This window comes from Ostrea edulis, chromosome 6 (assembly GCF_947568905.1).
Source record: "Ostrea edulis chromosome 6, xbOstEdul1.1, whole genome shotgun sequence".
Classification (NCBI taxonomy): domain Eukaryota; kingdom Metazoa; phylum Mollusca; class Bivalvia; order Ostreida; family Ostreidae; genus Ostrea; species Ostrea edulis.
In genome coordinates, this window is record NC_079169.1 from 56,195,437 (window position 1) to 56,205,732 (window position 10,296).

Genomic DNA, 10,296 nt, shown 5'->3' on the forward strand with positions numbered 1-10,296 from the left:
TATTTGGGGTATCGTGATATGTCATCAATTTTCAGATTTCACGCTTAAGGAAGTCAGCTACATATATCTTTTGATGGCAGGTAAACTGAAATTTCAAGTTTTTCGCAAATATCTTAAGGAACTCTGAGTTTATATTAGATATCTGACTAATATACAATTATCAAAGTGAAGAAGAGTGATATTAGGTATCTTGACATGTCATAAATTTCCAGATATCACGCTTAAGGAAGTCAGCTACTTATACCTTTTGATTCCTAGTATCCTGAAATTTCAAGTTTTTCAAAAAATCTTAAAGAACTCCTTGTTTGTATTAGATATCTGACTAATTTTCAACTATCCATGTGAAGTAGGATGGTATTAGGTATCTTGTTATGCCATCAATTTTCAGATATCACCTTTAAGGAAGTCAGCTACTTATACCATTTGACTCCAGATAACCTGAAATTTCAAGTTTTTCATAAATATCTTAGAGAACTCCTTGTTTGTATTAGATATCTGACTAATTTACAACTATCCATGTGAAGTGGGATGGTATTAGGTATCTTGATATGCCATCAATTTTCAGATATCACGCTTAAGGAAGTCAGCTACTTATACATTTTGATTGCAGGTAACATGAAATTTCAAGTTTTTCATAAATATCTTAAAGAACTCTGTATTTGTATTATATATCTGACTAATTTACAACTATCTACGTGAAGAAGTATGATATTAGGTATCTTGATATGCCAACAATTTTCAGATATCACGCTTAAGGAAGTCAGCTACTTATACCTTTTGATTGCAGGTAACCTGGAAATTAAAGTTTTTAGAAAATATTTAAGGAACTCCGTCTTTGGTTTAAATATCTGGTTAATTTACCAATGCACATATGACAAAATCTGATATTAGGTATCTTGATATGCCATCAATTTTTAGATATCATGCTTAAGGAAGTCAGCTACTTATACCTTTTGATTCCTGGTAACCTGAAATTTCAAGTTTTTCATAAATATCTTAAAGAACTCTGTATTTGTATTAGATATCTGACTAATTTACAACTATATACGTGAAGAAGTATGATATTGGGTATCTTAATATGCCAACAATTTTTTGGATATCATACTTAACGAAGTCAGCTACTTATACCTTTTGATTCCAGGTAACCTGAAATTTCAAGTTTTTCATAAATATCTTAAAGAACGCCTTGTTTGTATTAGATATCTGACTAATTTTCAACTACCCACGGGAAGTGGAGTGGTACTAGGTATCTTTATATGCCAACAATTTTCAGATATCACCCTGAAAGAAGTCAGCTACTTATACCCTATGATTCCAGGTAACCTGAAATTTCAAGTTTTTGATAAATATCTCAAGGAACTCTGTGTTTGTACTAGATATCGGACTAATTTACAATTATCCACGTGAAGAAGACTGATATTAGGGATCTTGATATACCATCAATTTTCAGATATCGTGTTTAAGGAAGTTGGCTACTTATACCTTTTCATTGCAGGTAAACTGAAATTTCAAGTTTTATCAAATATTTTAAGGAACTCCGTGTTTGTTTTAGATATGTGATTAATTTCTCAATCCACATATGACAAGATGTGCTATTAGACATCTTGATATGCCATCAATTTTCAGATATCTCCGTTAACAAAGTTAGCTACTTATACCCTTTCAATCCTAGTAATCTAAAATTTCAAGTTTTCCGTACATATCTTAAGGAACTCTGCGTTTGTAATAAATATATCATTCATTTACCATCTCATATATGACAAGGAGTGATATTATGTATCTTAATATGCCATCAATTTTCAGATATCACGTTTAAGGAAGTCAGCTACTTATACCTTTTGATTCCAGGTAACCTGAAATTTCAAGTTTTTCATAAATATCTTAAGGAACTCTGTATTTGTATTAGATATCTGACTAATTTACAAATATCCACGTGAATAGGAATAGTAGGTATATTGATATGCCATCAATTTTCAGATATCAACCAAAAGGAAGTCAGCTACTTATACCTTTTGATTACGTGTAGCCTAAAATTTTAGGCTTTTCGCAATATCTTAAGGAACTCTGTCTTTGTTTTATAAATCTCATTAATTTACCATCTTACATACGACAAGGAGTGAGATTAAGTATCTTAATATACCACCAATTTTCAAATATCACGCTTAAGAAAGTCAGCTACTTGTACCTTTTGATTCCAAGAAGCATAAAATTTAAAGGTTGTAGCAAATATTCTAAGGAAGTCTGTGTTTGTATTAGATATCGTATTAATATACCAGTAAACATATGACAAGGAGATACATTAGGTATCTTGATATGCCATCAATTTTCAGATATCACGCTTAAGGAAGTCAGCTACTTATACCTTTTGATTGCAAGTAACCTACAATTTCAAGTTTTTCGTTAATATCTTAAGAAACTCTGCGTTTGTATTCGATATCTGACTAAGTTCCAACTATCCACGTGAAGAGGAGTGATATTAGGGATCTTGATATGCCATGAATTTTCAGATATCACAATTTAGGAAGTCAGCTACTTATACCTTTTAATTCCTCGACACCTGAAATTTTAACTTTTTCATAAATATCTTAAGTAATTCTGCTTTTGTATTAGATATCTGACTAACTTACAACTATCCACATAAAGAAGAGTGATATTACGTATCTTATATACAATTGATTTTCAGATATCACCCTTAAGGAAGTCAGCTACTTATATACTTTTTGATTCTAAGTAACTTGAAATTTGAAGTGTTCCGTAAATATCTTGAGGAACTCTGCATTTGTATGAGATATCTGACTAACTTACAACCATCTACGTGAAGAGGAGTGATATTAGGTATCTTGATACCTATTATCATACCTCTTCATGTGGATAGTAGTTTACTAGTCAGATATCTAACAGAAACACGGAGTTCCTTAAGCTATATACAAAACACATTAAATTTCAGGATGTCTGGAATAAAAAGCTATCAGTAGCTGACTTCGTCCAACATGATATCTGAAAATTGATTGCATATCAAGACACTTCATATAAAGCCCTGTAATATCGGCAAAGATAAATTAGTCAGATATGTAACATATCTATCTGAAAATTGATGGCATATCAATATACCCAGTACCACTCCACTTCACATGGATAGTTGTAAACTAGTCAGATATTTAATACAAACACAGAGTTCTTTAAGATATTTATGAAAAACTTGAAATTTCAGCTTTCCAGGAACAAAAGGTATAAGTAGCTGACTTCCTTAAGCGTGATATCTGGAAACTTATGGCATGTCAAGATACCTAATATTACTCTTCTTCACTTTGGTAATTGTAAATTAGTCAGATATATAATACAAACAAGGAGTTCCTTAAAATATTGGTAGAAAACTTGGAATTTCATGTTACTTGCAATCAAAAGGTATAAGTAGCTGACTTCCTTAAGGGTGATATCTGAAAATTGATGGCATATCAAGATACCTAATACCACTTCACATCACAAAGATAGTTGTAAATTAGTCAGAAATCTAATACAAACAAGGGGATCTTTAAGATTTTTATGAAAAACTTGAAATTTCAGGTTACCTGGAATCAAAAGGTATAAGTAGCTGACTTCCTTAAGCGTGATATCTGAAAATTGATGGCACATCAAGATACCTAATACCATTCCACGTCACATGGATAGTTGTAAATTAGTCAGATATCTAATACAAACAAGGAGTTCTTTAAGATTTTTATGAAAAACTTGAAATTTCAGGTTACCTGGAATCAAAAGGTATAAGTAGCTGACTTCCTTAAGCGTGATATCTGGAAATTTATGGCATGTCAAGATACCTAATATCACTCTTCTTCACTTTGATAGTTGTAAATTAGTCAGATATCTAATACAAACTCAGAGTTCTTTAAGATATTTGCAAAAAACTTGAAATTTCAGGTTACCTACAATCAGTAGGTATAAGTAGCTGACTTACTTAAGCGTGATATCTGGAAATTTATGTCATATCAAGATACCTTGTACCACTCCACTTCACATGTATAATTGTAAACTAGTCAGATATATAATATAAACTCAGAGTTCTTTAACATATTTATGAAAAACTTGAAATTTCAGGTCAGCTGGAATCAAAAGGTATAAGTAGCTGTCTTCCTTAAGGGTGATATCTGAAAATTGATGGCATATCAAGATACCTAATACCATCCCACTTCACATGGATAGTTGTAAATTAGTCAGATATCTAATACAAACAAGGGGATCTTTAAGATATTTATGAAAAACTTGAAATTTCAGGTTAGCTGCAATCAAAAGGTATAAGTAGCTGACTTCCTTAAGGGTGATATCTGAAAATTGATGGCATATCAAGATACTTAATACCATTCCACTTTACATGGATAGTTGTAAATTAGTCAGATATCTAATACAAACAAGGAGTTCTTTAAGATATTTGCAAAAAACTTGAAATTTCAGTTTACCTGCCATCAAAATGTAGATGTAGCTGACTTCCTTAAGGGTGATATCTGAAAATTGATGGCATATCAAGATACCTAATACGACACCACTTCACATGGATAGTTGTAAATTAGTCAGATATCTAATACAAACAAGGAGTTCTTTAAGATATTTATGAAAAACTTGAAATTTCAGGTTAGCTGCAATCAAAATGTATAAGTAGCGGACTTCCTTAAGGGTGATATCTGAAAATTGATGGCATATCAAGATACCCAGTACCACTCCACTTTACATGGATAGTTGTAAACTAGTCAGATATCTAATACAAACACAGAGTCTTTAAGATATTTATGAAAAACTTGAAATTTCAGCTTTCCAGGAACAAAAGGTATAAGTAGCTGACTTCCTTAAGCGTGATATCTGGAAATTTATGGCATGTCAAAATACTTAATATCATTCTTCTTCACTTTGATAATTGTAAATTAGTCAGATATCTAATACAAACTCAGAGTTCCTTAAGATATTTGCGAAAAACTTGGAATTTTAGTTTACCTGCCATCAAAAGGTATATGTAGCTGACTTCCTTAAGGGTGATATCTGAAAATTGATGACATGTCATAATACCCAATATCACTACTCGCCATACGTATCGTTGTAAGTTAGTTAAATATATGATATAAACACGGAGTTCCTTATGGTATTCACACGGATCTTGAAATTTCATTGTACCGATAATCAAAATGTATATGTAACTGATTTCCTAAAGAGCGATATCTGAAAATTCGTGGCGTACCAAAACAGCATGTATCACTTCTTGCCATATGTATAGTCGTAAATTCGTCAGATATCTAATACAAACATAAAGTCAAACATAAAGTTTCTTACGGTATTCACACTTATGTTGAAATTTCAGGGTAACTCGAATCAAATTGTAAAAGTAGCAGATATCTCAAAATGGATGTATATCAAATGATTGAACGTCTGAATTCAATCCGTATCACTTTTAAAGTAAACACTCAGTTGAAAAAGTGTATTCGTATTTTGCATTGCAACGTTATGTAATTGGGGATAATTGAGCATGAAATTTCATACGACTCCTCGTCCTCTTTAGAAATAAATCTGATAGATAATAATTTTCAAACTCATTAACCTTTATCTGGTAGCGAGCTATCAGTGATTATAACTTTTATATTTTGTAGTAGCTGGCTACGAGTAGCTAACTGTTCTTACTTTTAGTAGCTGGCTACTAGTAGCTAACTTTTCCTGGTTCAAGTAGCTGGCTACTAGTAGCCAACTTTTCTCTTTTTAAGTAGCCAGTTACTAGTAGCTGGTTACTAGTAGCGAACTTTACCGATCTTCAAATTTAGGCCTTTGCTCGGCGCTTACGGCCCCTGAGCAGTGACGGTTCTTTAGCGTGCTACACCCACTGCGACACGGGACATCCGTTTTTAAGGACATCACCGAGGACCCGTGACACTCACACCAGATACCGAGCGTTTGGCGATGGAACTGTCACTACCTGGGTCATCTCCGAGGGGAATAAAGTTGATGATATGCCTTGTCATATCATACTGTAACGATTTAAAATGGCGTGATTAGTTTTGGTCTATTTATTATATTGTGCTGATTGAATACAACGATTTGCAAACAATGACGAATCTTATCAGAACCATATATATGAAAAATTATACTTAGATGAAAACGTCAATTTTCTATAGTTATGTGTAGCAACATTCCACCATCATCTGATTCGATGAGTGAGAGTATCGGCTGTGTGTGATCAATTTCAAATTTAGGCAGACTAGTGACAAATATATTGATGTTTCAGGAATTGGAACAATTTCGTTTCTTGTCAGCATTGTGCAAATTGTATGGTCGTTATAACTCTCTTATTTACAAACTCAACCTGTCATTAGGTGAAGTGCTGTCTGGCGTGTTTCATACCAATAGTAATATAAGTCCGTTCTTTACATACTGATTTAGACTGATAAAAATAGAGGGCTCACGGTGGTTGTGGCCGGTCAACAGGGAATGCTTACTCATCCAGATTTCACTCTGGAATTGCCAGGGGTTCGAGTTCGCGCTACTTTGAATTTTGCATTGTTCGGTCATCCTATTGCTATCGGTTTGCTTCTGTTTGGTGCGTCGTCCGATAGCAATTTATTATTCTAAAATTCTTCTTGATAACTACTATTCTAATGTTTTTCCAAATTTGGTATGATGCATTTTTGGGGCCAGGATATTGTAAATTTTAGGACTGCTGCACCCCTGGGACATTAGGGCCGGGACTAAAATTGCCAACAATACATCAATTAAAAAAACTTTCTCTACAACTATACATCTTTTAGAAAAACTGAAGACAGTCATTCCAAGCAGGGAGGCCTCTAACAAAACTGTAAATTTCATAATCCCTGGGGTAGAGATTCTGACTCCAGGGCGGGGCCAAACATGTCTTATAGCGTTTATGTGTAAAACATTTGAATAATATCTTCTTAATGCTTTGGGTACCAAAATTTGTTTGTTACATGTAGTTTTACGTATGTTCGGGAATTTTTCACTCAAATTAAGACGTCATGATTTTTAAGTGAAGTACCTCAAATTTAGACATAGGGCTCACGGCTGGAGTGATCAGTCGACAGGGGGTGCTTACTCCTTCTAGACACCTGATTCCACCTCAGATGAATGTGTCCAGAGGTTCGTGTTTGCCCAACACTTTTTTGTATTCCTTGTGGGAGTTATTAAATTGATCCGTGTTTAAGGTCATATTAAAACGACCTGTGATTCTCATTTCTATATGCCGAGCATTTGGCGAAGGAGCAATCACTGCCTGTGCTAACGCCTTGGGTTTGAAGCGACCATGTCACGCGCGGGGCTCGAACTCACGCTCTACCACTGACCTACTGTGACCGGTCAATGAAACGATATGGATTCTGTCCCTTATTATTTTCAAATTTGGATTGAAGCATCTTTGAAACATGAGGGACATAGTTTGTAAATTTCAGGACTCCTGTATTCCTGTGGCCTTAGAGGAGGGGCTAGAATTGCCAAACATGGCCAATTTTCAAAACAAAAATTTTCTCTGCTACCGCACATCTACAATTAAACAAATTAAATATATTGTCATGTAGGACAGGAATGCCTTTACAAAAATTGTAAATTTGATGATCCACGGGGGCAAATATTCTAACCCTAGGGCAGGGTCAATATTTGGATATAATCTTTATATTTAAAACACTTGAATAATATTTTCTTTAATGATATCAATACTAAATAGAAACAATATACAGTACCATCTTGGTATATCACCACCCCTCCTTACATCCATGGCATTGCTTTCATCCTAGACAACGAATACACGTTTGCTACAAACTAGTTTGCTCCGGTCTTTTAGGACCACATAATCATTACCAAAGAGGGAGCATCGTGAAGGTGAAATGGTGTATTGTCTGTTCCGTTTACATTAAGGAATAAGTCAACGATTTGATATTTTAGTACTTAAATTTAGTAGTTTTTATTTTTAAAAATACATAAAAATATAAACAAAAAATATCTTTCTTTGTTATTTATCGGGCGATGAAGGCAGCGATCATTGTTTAATGCAAAGCAATTATCTTTTTTATCATTAGTGGACGGCACGGTGCATATTTTCCGTTTTCAATTTTTATCATCAATGCACATTTCGTCTGTCCTCTAATGAAAGAATAAATCACTAACTAGCGATTTATCATATATTTATGATGATGCATTATCAATGATATAAATTTTGCATTAGGGAATGCAAATGCATTCGTGAATGCAAAATTTATCTTTAGTGGATTTTATATAATTCATGGTTGCTCCACTACTGCTGAATAGTAGAATTTAGCTTAGATATGCAGAGCAGGAAAACTATTAAAGATTTCGCAGCGCTTAGTGATATTTTTAACTGATACTTAGGTGATCGATAGGCCCGTGGTGCTAGTGATATTTTCAACTGATACTCAGGTGATCGATAGGCCTGCGGTGCTAGTGATATTTTCAACTGATACTCAGGTGATCGATAGGCCCGTGGTGCTAGTGATATTTTCAACTGATACTCAGGTGATCGATAGGCCTGCGGTGCTAGTGATATTTTCAACTGATACTCAGGTGATCGATAGGCCTGCGGTGCCAGTGATATTTTCAACTGATTTTCAGGTGATCGATAGGCCTGTGCGCCTCTAAGATGTGGGATTTGTGAGATTGATCACTGTTTGATCATGTAAATCTTTGAAAATCTCAATGTAATATCCCGTGCCTTAGAACTCTTCATGTTTATCAGTTTTAACAAATTACAAAAGTCCCAGATGCCTTCTTCAATGGAATTGGTTCAATGGGTATAATGATGTAGCGATATAAATGTCCTCGCGTTATGATTCCATGGTGAGTTGTTTCATATGAACCATAACATATTTCCCAACGCAAAATCATGTTGGAATATAATTATGTGTGATCCGTTCCAAACCTACGTATGTAGTATGATATAATTAAACATTGGTTTAAACCAATCTTTAAAACCCGATGAAATGCATATGACTTTTATCAACACAAAAATATAGAATGCATGGCTATATTGTCCCGAAATACAAGTGATGTTTGGGCGCGGGGAATAAAACGTGATACATGTAGGAGAATATGCTTACCGAACCCTCTCACGTTTTAGACCCGAGCTCAAATTACAGTCTTATTCCAAGACAATAACAGTTATATGATATATTTCGTTTATCCAGCAAAACTACTTTCTACTTAAAAGTAAGATTTTACTCGCCCAAAATTGATCATTTTAGATAAGTAAAATTAAGTAGAAAAGGGTAGCCTCGATGATTGCGTCTCCGACGTCTTAACGTATACTTTGAAAACTTTACAACGTCACAGTAAAATCGAATACGCTTTGAGTTACTTTTATTTCGTCAGTTTTGAATAAAATGTCAACGGCAAATTAACAACTAACGCGATGATTTCAGCTTCTCCATCGTCAACTTCCCACATTTGTGGAGCAATATTCCATTATCACCTCATATGATCTGTATGTCTCTCAACTGATTCGATAAGCAAGAGCACGTTCTGTGTATGATACATTTTTAAATCGAGATAGGATACTGACAAATAAATTGATATGACAGTGGTTTCGACAGTCTCGTTCTATTCTATAGTCATTGAAATGATTTAATTTGCAAATATTATATGTTGTTAAGTCGAATGCTGTCTGACGTGTTTCATACCAATTGCCGTTCTTTACTTATACTGATTTGACTACGTAATACTCCGTACACTTGATCAGCTTACAGCTGGTGTGATTGGTCAACAGGGAATACTCACTCCTCTTATGCACCTGATTCTACCTCTGACATATCCAGGGGTTCCATGTCTGCCCTACTCTTAATTTCGTATTCTTTACTGGATTTATGAGATTGATCATTATTCATTATCTTCACGTTTTCATGAAATACTAGTTTAATGTGACACAATAATATCGATAAAGCAGCGATCAGAAATCTCCAGACCTTGTATCTTGCCGATTTGATCATGCTGCAGCATCAAACAAAAGCGATTCGAGAAAACTCTTCAAATTTTGAAATGGGACCTTAAAACGCATCTTTTGATTTAGCATACAGTGTGTAAATTTTATTTGGACTTGAAATTGCTTACATATACTTCAATTATGTCAATCACATTGCTATATTGCAGTATTTAAATTTACTAATGAAAAAGTGAAGATTACGATGGTCTAGGAGGAGTAACCATCCCATGTTGACCGATCACATTCTCCATTAGCCCTATATTTTGATCAGGTATACGGTGTAATCCGTAGTCAAATTCAGCATGTAAAGAACCAACAGCATAACA